This window comes from Lissotriton helveticus, chromosome 4_2, assembly GCF_964261635.1.
Source record: "Lissotriton helveticus chromosome 4_2, aLisHel1.1, whole genome shotgun sequence".
Classification (NCBI taxonomy): Eukaryota; Metazoa; Chordata; class Amphibia; order Caudata; family Salamandridae; genus Lissotriton; species Lissotriton helveticus.
In genome coordinates, this window is record NC_136064.1 from 148,109,401 (window position 1) to 148,121,300 (window position 11,900).

Sequence of the window (11,900 nt, forward strand, 5' to 3'; positions counted from 1 at the left end):
AAGACGAGGACACAAGGCAAAGGGAACCAGCACCTCCAGGAAACCCGAGCAGGAACAACCAACAAGGGCAACCAACCAGGACAAAGAGACCCGGAAAAAGAGGAAAGGGAACCGAAGAAACCCCAGGAACCCCAAAACAGAACTCCAGCCAAAGCGGAGGAAATGGGAGCAGGAACCAACAGCCCGAAGAAGGCAAACCTGAACACCAAAGCAGGAGTGCGACCGGACGGGCCAAGGACCCGGAGGACCCAAGACAACAGCAAGGGAACCACGAAGGACACAACAACCACAGCCAAGCCAAGCCAAACCAGAGACAGGCCAGGCACAAAGACCCCAAACAGCCCAAGCAAAGGACCGGGGCAGAAACCCAGAGGCCAGAGAGACAGAGGCAAAACCACCCCAGAGGACCCCACAGAAGCAACCGCAGCCAGGGAGGAAAGCACAAGCAAACCACACCCCACAGCCCGGCAAGACCCAAGGCAGGGCACGCACAGGGGACGAACCCCGCACGGCGAAAAGCCGCAACCAAGGATACAGACAGGAAGCCAAAGCCGAAGCCCAAGCAACCCGCAGAACCAACTCGAAACAAGGGAAGGACAAAGAGGGCAAGACCCCAACAGAGCACAGGCCCGAGAGCCAACAGCCCCGCCGAAGCCCCAACGAACCCCAGAAGAGGCAAGAAGGGAAAACAAGAAGGCAACAGTGTGACGGCCAGAAACAAGAATCAGACCGGAACACACCACACCCACAAGCAACCGGAACCCCACGACACAGGGACCAGCCACCCCACAGGCAGACAGGACACCCGCAAAGAAGTGCCAAGCCACCCATGAAACGCCCAGAAGAGACACAACCAGGCAGCCCAGGACCGCAGAAAGAGCACAACCAGGCAACCCAGAGCAGGACGCACAAACAGAAGGCAGACCAGCCCAGAACAGGAGCCAACAGGGAGGAAGCCCAAGGCAACAGGCCACCACAGAAAGCCACGGCCGAAAGCCAAGCAGAAGCAAACGCAGGCCACAGCAACCAGCGCAGCGCGTCCCCCACACGGCCAAGCAACGGGGAGACGCGCAGAGCGGCCCGGAAGAAACGGGGAGGCGGCGCCCCCGCCCCAAAGGGCCGAGAAACCGGAACACCGGCCAGGAGGAAGCCATGCCGCCCAGCAAGCCCGGCAGGCCGGGAGGCAGACCCAGCAGACATCCTGCGAGACAAAAACCCACAGGCCCAGGAGAGGCAACAACAACGGCCACCCCGCACCACCACCAAAACCAGAAGAGGCAGGGAAGAAAACCAAAGGAAGAAGCCAACCGCACCCCGCAGCTCCAGGCGGCCAGGCAGAAACCAACCAGGCCAGACCAAGCAACCGAGCAGCCATCGGAGCGCGGGAACAACACACCAACCCCGAGAATAGGAGGCATGACAGGACCCGGCAGCCGTCAGGAGGCCCCAGGCAGTCAACACAGCAGACATAGGAGGGGATGCCAGGAAACAGCAGAACCCAGCAAAGGGAAGGCCACAGCACCAGAAGGACCAAGCAGGCCCCCACCACGCACCACGCCCGACAACACGCGCAGGCCGGGAGGAACAGAACAGCCGGACCCAAGGCAGCACAAGCCACCCAAGCAGAGGCAGAGGGGAGAGAGCACCCCAAAGAACCAACAGCACCAACGAGAGGAACCAGGCGCAGCCAAGGAAAAGGAGGAATAGGACCAGGAACCAGGAGCCCAAAAAAACGGACAACTACACAGAGGCCAGGAAGGGGAGAAACAGGACCCCCAGGCAGGGCAGAGGCCACAACAGCCAGCCCGCAGCGGAGGCAAGGCCACCAATGAAGAATAGCACGGCAGGCCCACCGAAACGAGGGGAGCCCACAGGAACCCCCCCCCCCACCGCGCAGCGGCCCCAGAAGCATGAACAACGACCCACCACCAGACGGGGCAGAGAGCCGGAAGCAGAAGGCAACTCAATCAGGCCGCCTCAGTAGAAAAAGAAGCGACATCGACACCGGAGCACCAGAGGGCAAGGCGCAAGCAAGCAGGCAGGAAAACCCCAACCATACAGGGAACCCAAGAGCAAGCAAAGGCAGGAGCAGCGAAAAGAACCAGACACCATAGAGGCGACCGGGACCCCCTCCAGCCCGCGGCAGCCAAAAATGGAAAGGGCAAACACCCCCAGAGGCGCCAAGACCCAAAGCCGCACAAGGGACCGGAGGACCGACAGAGGGCAAAGCGCCAACCAATACAGCAAAAGAAAATGCCAGTCAAGGCAACCCAGGAGGCGGACGAGCAGCAGCACGGCAGCGAGGAGCCTACAACAAGGACAAAGGCACCCACACCCAGCCGCAGCGAAACAGCCAGGCAACAAAAACAAGGAACGTACCCCGCACAGTGACACACCCAGACCCCTGCACAACAAGCGTACAGCAAGGCCAAAGGAAACCGCACACCCAGAAGGGAAGAGGGCCACAGAGCCACCAGACCCAGCACAATACAGACGCCAAAGAACCGCCAAACAAGCCATCACGGCAGGCAGCAGCTCACACACCCAACCAGACCCGGGCGCAAGAAAGCACACCAGAAAACCGGGACCCAAACCCCCACGCCGCAAACGCAAGCGTGTCGAGAGGACAGGAGGCCTGAACCAAGGGTGGCAGAACAAAAGGCGGCAGAGCCCAAGACAAGAGGGCAAGACCGACAGTGAGCCAGGGATAGAGCAGCCCTCACCACAGCGGCAGGCAGCACACCCCCCCAGACCCGGGCCCAACAGAACACGGGACAAGCAGTGCAGGAGCAAAAAAAACCCTGCCGCATACCCCCAACTAAGAACGCCCACGACGAGGTGAGCAGAGGGGGCGCAGGGCAGCATGTATCGCAGCACCCTCACAAAAGGAAGCTCCGGACATAAGGAAACCTCCGGGACCAGAGCCAGCAGCCAAGAGGGCAGACCAGAAAGCCCCTTGTTATGTTGTTCCTTAATAAACTACACCATTCAACATAATTTGTGTAGTATTCAACGTCACACCCCTGCAAACATGAAAATGAGCATCAGGACAACAAAGGACTAGGAGGCATCCAAACGCTGGTAACACAGTCAACACAAGCCGTAAAAGCAGACTGCAAAGCCACACTGCACGAACACACCGCAGGCAGAGAAGCATCAACTGAGCAGCCACCGGGTGGACAGGCAGAAAAAGCAGCCCGAGATCGAGCAACACGCTCCGAAGCAGGCCACATCAGCAGCGGCAGCCTCGAGACATCCGGCATAGAACACAAACAGCACCACCGAAGTTGTGTATAGAGGAAGCAGGTGCCGGACCGGCAGCGTTGTACTGAGACACCCAGCCCAAGTGCGGAGATGGACAGAGAAACAGCACTACACACTCACATAGGGTAAAAAACACCGCAAAGCGGGACTCACCCGGAGCGGGGGCCCGAGCAGCAACAGAAAGGCCCCCACACCAACAGCCGGATCCGGGAACGAAGAGCCAGCGCAGCGCGTCTCCCACCCGGCCAGGCTCGGGGAGACGCGCACAGTGACCCGGAAGCAACCGGGAGGCGGCGCACCAGCCGCAAAGGGCCGGAAACCCGGAACAACGGCCGTGAAGAAGTCAATCCCCCCCCAGCAAGCCCGGCAGGCCGGGGGGGGAGACACATCAGGAAATCCAACCCCTGCCCGCGAAGCCAGGCAGCCGGGCAGGAGGAGCCAGAAGAGTCTGCACGCCACTCAAGCCCAGCAGGAGCCGGTGCAGCCCCTCATCACCAACAGCATCCAACAGCCATTCTGTCGAAGACAGAAAAAAAGAACAGGAGGGCTGCTGGGTAGATCCTACCTTTATACTCCCGGGGGGAGGGGCAGTAGGGATATCCCAGCATTCCTCTTGTTTTTATTTTCTGTCTAGAAGATGGTTATCTCCATAAGTTTCTGAATGGGCCGAGGACATAAGGGACCTGGGGGTAATGAAGTGATACTTACCTTTCATGCTGCTTGCACTTTGGTGAAATAGTGCTTTTGCTGATTTGATTATACTATGACGTCAATATCGCCTCACCCATGCACAAGCATCTACATTAAGGGCTATATTTATTGCCACATCACGCAGAGCAGCAAACCACCGTGCTGCTGTGTGCTGTGTGACAGGGAAAGGACAGGATTGCACTGTATTTTGAAGAATACAGTGCATTCCAGTCTTTTTCCCTGCGCTGGTGCCGTTTCAGGTACCAAGTGCCAACGGAGGTACCCTTCCACCATGGTGCAAGGGTGCTCAAATTTGTGAGGAGGATTATTTTGGTGCATGAAGTGGCACCTTCTTCCGCACAAACAATCCCCTGAATGCAGCAAAAACTAAAAGTGGTAAAAATGAGGAGAAATAAATATATTTCTCCTTGTTACGCCTGTCCTGGGGAAGTGCAGCAATCTGGCACATTCCGTGGCCACCACTACCGGTAAATCTGGGAATACATCAAAATCCATGGAGGCTGCATGGGAACACCCACACATCACTCAAGGAATGCATCCCCGGGGCAGAGTAACACAAAGCAACGCTTCCGTGTGCAGCTCAGAGCATCTCTTCTGTGACTGTGCCCGACTGCCAGCAAAGCTGTAGCAGCCAAGCAGCACTGGTGACCTCCTAATCACACCTGGTTTAACCATCAGCATCAACCATCATTGCACGAGATGTGGTCCCAAATGTGTCGTGAGACCTGTACCCACAAAAGTCCAGGACTTGTTAGAGACATGCTTCACACCAGTCAGGGGACAATTAAGAAGATCAGTTTACCATACAACCCCTGCCACGGGTGTCGGGAAATTAAAGTCAAGAAGTTTGCAGATAGCTCTGCTCTGACGCCTTGTGAATCCTGAGTCAACTAAACACTCAAGTATTGTTCTCATGGCTTAGATACAAGGCTGATGCATGAGGGATGTGGTCCCAGGTAGTCTCAGGTATGCTGTGATCTTAAAACTCCAGCTCCTACGTCCCTGTTAGAGGCATCACCTGCTTGGTACTGCTACTGCATCGATAAAGCAAAGCCAAGCCTCCAATTCCAAAGTACTTCACAAACCTTATTGTTTCTTTGTTTTCTCCAGATGCCTTTCTCTGCAATGACCATCCAGTGCTCTCCCAGAGAGGGAAAAGTCATCCATGCACCCAGATAATTCCAGGTACACAGGTGCAGTAATAGATAAAACACATTCAACAATGCCACAATGGGCTCGCCATCGAGGAATGTTCATTTGTGTTATACAGCTAGACACGTGTGTTGTTCATCTGTGCTGAGCATGTGTTGTTCACCCACCAGAAAAGGGCAGTTGCGCATTTGTGTGTTGAGGACTCAGGTAGCACAGTGAGAATGTGTGTCAGCGAAGTGCAGCCAGGTCATTCACATAATATTGGAGTGTGCTTTGTTCTTTCTCCTGGCATTGGGCCTAAGCCCCCTTATTGCTATGCAGAGTGTCATGGTACCCAACACCTCTGGACATGCTTTGGAAACACCGACAAATGCACCAAATAGGTCGGCTCACTCTTTAAGCTTGTTCTCTTGTGATGAGCTTCCCTTATGTCAATGGTTTTTTAGGTCATTGTGTGATGGTAACTGGCACATCTTCTACAATATGATATTTCATGAGGGCGGTGCTACGTATAAAATACATAACATTTATAACATCTTTTTCCCCCTCTCGCGGAACTCCACAGAATCTTGCAGAGTTTTTAGGTAACACCGCTGAATTATGTGGAGTAAAACTCTGCGAGTGCCACCACCCCTAACAATAACAGTTGTGTTTGGTTAAGGGTTTCAACCAATTTTAAATGATAGAAACCCTCTTGACTGAAAACTACTTTATTAGGTTTAAACTGAAACCACAGATGTTCCCACTAACTTTCAAATACTTTCTCTATTCTCAATATAATCATGTTTTTCTCGTGGTCTCTGGATATTTGTGTCTGGGGCTCAGGGGAGTGCTCTGGCTACTGTCATGTATCCTGCTGCTCAGGGCAAGTGATCGTCCTCTGAAGGTGTCTTGAAAGCTTCTTTTAACAGCTGCTATCCTCCTCCTTTCCGTTCACATATTTGCAAGCATTGACATTCATTATATGCAATAATTTACACCATCAACAAGGGGGTGTTCACGTGCTCTGTCAAGAGGGTCAAAATCAGTAACGAACAGATTGAATTAAACAAGCATTGGTATAGCCAATAGGTCTCGCCTTTGGAACCTTGTAAGTAAAAAAAAAAAACTGAAGCGGAGACTTCACATTTACATTTACTGCACCGTAAATACGAAGTAAATGTAAACGTGAAGCCTTATACTTAACATTGCAAATAACAATGCTTTTTAATTTTGTTTTTGTTTTTAAAACATAAATAAAAGTCATTGTCATTTACAATGTCAATAGCTTAAACTCACATAAATGCGAGACCTATTACATTGCAAATGCTTGTTTTGCAATGTCTCACTCACCCTGCACTCCCCGTGCTTTTTATTCATTTATAAAAATTAGGCACTTCACTGCCCGCAGCTTAATATATGCAGTCTCTGGGGATTTACAGAGGGATGTTACCAAGGCCCCTGGGAGCAGAGGTGGGCAGAGAATTTGAGGAATTTCCGGGAGTTGTTGCAGCTAAGTTACAGAAGGAGGAGGCAGAAGGCAGGAAAGTGGGTCCATTCGACCACTGGCTTGTTACTGACCTGATTATGTCGCCCCTGGGGGTGGTGCCAAAGAAGGAACCCGGGGAGTAGAGGCTGATTCATCATCTGTCCTGGCCTGAGGGGAGGTGTGTTAATGACTTCATTGCCGAGGAGGATCCCAGAGTGCTGTATGCTTCTGTTGACAATGCGATCAGTTTGGTACAGGTGTGTGGGCCGGGTGCGGAATTGGCAAAGTGTGACATAAAGTCAGCTTTTTGCCTCCTCCCCATACATCCAGTGGATTTTCGCTGCTGGGGAAACAGTTCAAAGGGGCCATCTTTGTCGACAAGGTCTTTCACATGGCTGCGCAATTTCCTGTGCGTTGTTTGAGGCATTCAGCGCCTTACTGCAGTGGGACTTTACGTGACGGATCAGGCCTCAAGAGGTGTCTCACTATCTGGATGATCTTCTGTTCATCGGGAGAGCTCAGTCTGGTGAGTGCGGGAGGGCGCTTAGTCAGTTTCAAGTTCTGGGGCAAGACATTGGTGTTCTCTTGGCACCGGAAAAAACAGCTGGACCCAGCTGCAGGAAGACTTTCCTGGTCATTGAGTTGGATTCGGTTGCGTGGGTGGCCAGGTTACCTGAACAGAAGGTAGCAGACATGCAGGCTTTCCTGCTGCAAGTGATCGAGGTTTCTGAACTTTGAGTGCCGTGTGGTGCTTGCCGGGAGGACCTTTTTCAGTCCCCTCAGCATGGCTATGTCGAGTGCGGTGATCTCTATGCGGGTGTGGCAGAAGTTTCTGTCAGATTTTAATGGTGTTTCATTTGATTTTGTGGACGATAGGACGATTTGGCAGGTGCAACTTTTCTCTGATGCCCCAGGTTTTGGGGTCTTCAGGGATGGGAGGTGGTGCACAGAACAATGGCCGGTAAATTGGTAGAGACAGGGCAGAAGTATTGCATTCTTGGAGCTTTTCCCATTTCTGGGAGAGCTAGCAGTGTGGGGCTCTGAATTTCAAAACAGGTCAGTACTGTTCCACGTGGACAAAATGACAGTAGTGGACTTAGTGAACAGGCAGAAGGCGAGAGATCTGCATGTGTTGCGCTTGTTGCAAAGTTTTATGCTCCAATGCCTGCATTTAAATGTGCTTTTTCGCACGCAACACGTCCCAGGTGCAAGTATTGACATTGCAGATGCAATGTCTCATTCGCAGTGGCAGCGTTTCAGATGTCTGGTGCTGGGAGCGGATGCTTGCAAGACCAAGGTGCCAGACAGTATCTGGGCCTGGGGGGAGTGAGAGTAGTGGGCCTGGTAGAGAAATCCATAGCTGACTCTACGAGGCACAGTTACAGGTTGGCGTGCTCTGGATTTGGCGTGTTTCTGGGATGGACCAGTGAGACATTGCACATGTCATGACAAGAAAGTGAACAGGGAGTCATTCATTTTGTTTTGGACTGCATTGACAGGGGTTTGTCTCAAACTACACGATTGTGGGAAAAACTGGCAGGGATTTCTTTTGACAGCACGCTGCACGTGGATTTTGATCCGGCCAAGAGAGAATTGTTGAGCAGGATGTTGAAAGGTTGGGGGAGTGAGCAGGGTGAGAGGGGGCGCCTAGGGAGGCAATTACTTTTGACCTGTTGCAAGGTTTGTTGGTTGAGTTATCGAATTGTTGTGACAAGGTTGCATTGTTTAGGTTGTGCATGATCTGGATCTTCTTTAGGGATTTCCGGGTTTCACAATTGTTGGGTACGAGGGGCAGGGCAGGTAGAGTGTATGAGGATGTGCGTCTGGAGGGGACGTGGTTGGGCATTTGGTTGGGCCGTTCTAAGATGGACCATGCTGGCAGGGGCAAGTGGGTGTGGCTTGGTTAAAGTGGCTGCTTGGGGAGTGTCCGGTGGAAGAGTGGCAAGGTTTTTGTTAGGAGACACAAGGGTAGCAGGTGAAATTGTTTGTGTTGTTTCCCAGAAGTGAGTGACGGCTTTTCAGTTACTGGTGGTGTTGTGAATGGCATTGAGGCGTCTCGGCATGGGCCCCTCTAAGTATGGGACGCATTCCTTTTGCATTGGCAAGGCAATGTCGGCGGCGTGCTTGGGCTAGTCCTGGGATGAGATACGATAGATTGGGCAGTGCTGCTGTGAATGCTATGGGCATAAATGAATCAGGAGAAGGATGTGGGGGTAGGCAGCAGGGGTGCAGGAGGGACCGTTGGGGGTTCTGTTCAGTTGTATTAACATTTGTTTCTCTTCATAGGTTGCATTGAGGGCCTAGGAGCTAAACGGTTACCTGGATGGTCAGACACTCTTCTGTGCATTGGGCAGCAAAGTATGTGGACAGGCAGGTTGATGGCTGTAGCCTGGCCTGCGCAGCAGCCACCGTGAGGTGCATTGGTGGTGGAAGAGTGGGATGCGCTGGGGAGCGTTGCCTGACGAAAAAGGTGTCTCAAAGAGGCTGCACAGACATGTTGGTTATACATCTAGGAGAAAATTACTTAATAGAGCAGTCTGGCGTGTCTCTGTTACAATTGATGCAATGTGATTTGGAGGCAATGAAGAACAATCTTGCAGGCGCATGTGTTGTTTGGACTGAGTTTGTACCACAGAGAATTTGGAGGGGGGCTCTGAAGCCAGCTGCAGGGGAGAAAGCGCGACGGAAATTAAACCGCACAATGAGAGTTTTTTGAGTGAAAAAGGTATCAAGGTGATTGCTCATGTGGGTTTCAGGCCGGAAGAGCCATTGCCATTTCGTGATGATGGGGTGCACCTTTCACACATGGGTAATGCATACTACATGATGGAAATGAGGGACGTCATTAGTAAACTGTGGAACAAGTCCATTTGGTGTCAAAGGGTATGAGCGCAAAAGGTGCACTGGAAGATGGGCGGGGTAGGTAACCGCCCCATGGGGGTTCCATGGTTGGCTGTACCTCGGAGGAGTGGGGAGTCTATGATGGGCATTCTGCCTGTATCCCTCTCCCCAGAGGGGCGACCCTCTGAGGAGAGGGATACAGGTGCATGATGGGGGTGCGGGGTGCAATAGTGCAATGGCTGGAGATGCTGGAGGAGGTTCAAAGATAAGTGAGGAAGCAAATGGAATAAGGGAGGAGGTCGTTGAGTGAAACAGGAGAGAGTAACATGAGTATGGGAATGGATGATGAATGAAAGACATGAGATTTGGGATTGTTTATAAGTTTATTGATGTTTGGTTAAATATTGTTGACACCATGTCCTAATAAAATGGCCTTTTATGCTAACATATAGCATGGAGTGGTTATTGCGCAAAGTTCGAAGGCAGCAAAAAGGCTACATTCCGCTCACCAATCTACTCACTAAAGAGATAAGTTGTGTGTACTTTCTCCATTGTACATTACAGCCCCTCCCAAAAAACACAGACAGAAGTGTACTAGTCATACTATACCACATAGAAAGTTGAAGTAGAGTTCAAAAGAGCTGCTGGTGTGCAGAGGCGAAGTCTGTGTTCGACCCTTCCTCTTGGCATCTGTACAGGCAGTAAACCTGCCATGGGCTCGCCTACGTGAAGCAGAGATGTGGCGGCATGGACTCTTTCAAACACTCAGACATGTGTGCACCCCTCATGGCCCTGGCAGCAGCTGACAGGACGAGTAAATGGAAACCAGGGAAAGGGGGCGGTGGAAGGAGCAGTAGGCATAGTGCTAATGAAACAGGCAAAACAAAATGTCACTTCGTCCAATTCGGCAAACTATTGTATTGATTAACCATATTTTTTTCATTTTGAATTCCATGAAAATGTCACTAGATGTTACTTTCAAACTGAAATGTAAACAGCCTGCCTCTTGCATTACTTGTTTAACTGAGAATGCTTCTTGCGTTAAAAAGTCTCGTAAGATACTAGCGGGAGCCTGGTTCATAAGGAACATGTTCCGCAAACAGACATTTTCTACTCAAACCTGGTATCCCTCGACACACTGTTGCGGCCACCATTGATATCTGTGTGTGAGCGTGTGCTACGGTCCCACAATCCCATAGACACTGACATAATAAGAAAGCAGGAGACTGAAAACTGTTTCGGATTTGCAAAGAGGAGACTGATATGGTACAATAAGCCTTTTCACATCTATTAGTGCTTTACCCCACTCTAGTCAAAATCCATGCGGCTATTAGAATGGCATTTGGAAAAAGAATATTAATAAATGAGCAGTCACGCATATTGTTTACTGTGCAATGGACAAATCCTATGTTCTCATCATATCACAATTCCACTTCAGAGAGGGGGGCTTCCTGATTCACAGATGTCATGTTAGGAACTTTAAAGAGGAAAACAGCTAGGGCCCTTTTTGCGAGGATTATTTTAATCCGAACTAAAGCATAAGAATGTTACACAAAATAATAATAATAAAAATAATAATAATAGTGGAACTGCTGTAAGAAACCTATAACTGGTTCAGTTTTAAGTTACTACTTGTCGGTATTACCAGGTTCAGTGCCAACTTAAGGATTTTGAGAGTCAGGGCAATACATATTTTGAAGCCCTCGGTTTGGAACAATACAAAATTGAATTATATGCTAAACGGGGTTGTTCATAAACAAATGAAATGAGTCTTTGCTGAGGTCTGAAAAATCCTTAAGACCGCACAGGATTAGAGGAAGGCAGGGGGAAAGGAAAGTAGAGAAATAGACAGTGGTGGAAAAAAAATCACTCTCTCAGGGAACCCCCTGGAAGGAGAGGGGTGCAATTGACCATTGTGCCCACTCCTTAAAACGTCTATGTCGATAGTAAAAAATTAATTGTTTAATCAAACTGACCGAAGACGTGCTGGGGCCTCCACATTCTGCATCCCATAAAAGACAACTGGTCCTGATTTATGACTCCCTGGTCTGCTCGAACACACGTGTTTACGTCTTGGCCGGATCTTAAAAAAGGAAACACCAGCGAGAAACCCAAACACAGGAAGGCTGCACAGGGATATTTGCTTCTCATTCATCGACCCCCAGGATAGGCTGCTCAGATGTGACCCTAAACTCACCCCCGAAGGTTATTTGAGCACCGACATAGCTCGCAACACTGTTTGATGGTAAAGTGGGCAAATCTTTCCTCTCTGCTGCATGAAGTGAAGGAGCGCCGACCAGCTCCCCCCGCCAGCACCGGGTCAGTTACACACTGGTGCAAACGTGACTGGTGTGGCTAAAGTTGCTCGTGACGTCCTGGTGCATGGACGTACTGAACCGGCATGTTCTGATATGAAACGCCACAAACGTATGCTCGGCGAGATTCCTATGGACAAGCAAAGGCT

At 51.0% G+C, this 11,900-nt stretch overlaps 1 long non-coding RNA gene across 1 annotated transcript in view; it reads left to right on the forward strand.

Annotated features, from left to right (window-relative positions):
* LOC144752137 (uncharacterized) overlaps positions 1-9,881 on the forward strand; it is a 532,109-nt gene extending 522,228 nt beyond the window's left edge. The window contains exons 4-5 of the long non-coding RNA XR_013594033.1: positions 5,086-5,160; positions 8,882-9,881. This is a non-coding gene — a long non-coding RNA (uncharacterized LOC144752137). The remainder of the gene's footprint in view (positions 1-5,085; positions 5,161-8,881) is intronic.
* The last annotated feature ends 2,019 nt before the right edge of the window (positions 9,882-11,900 follow it).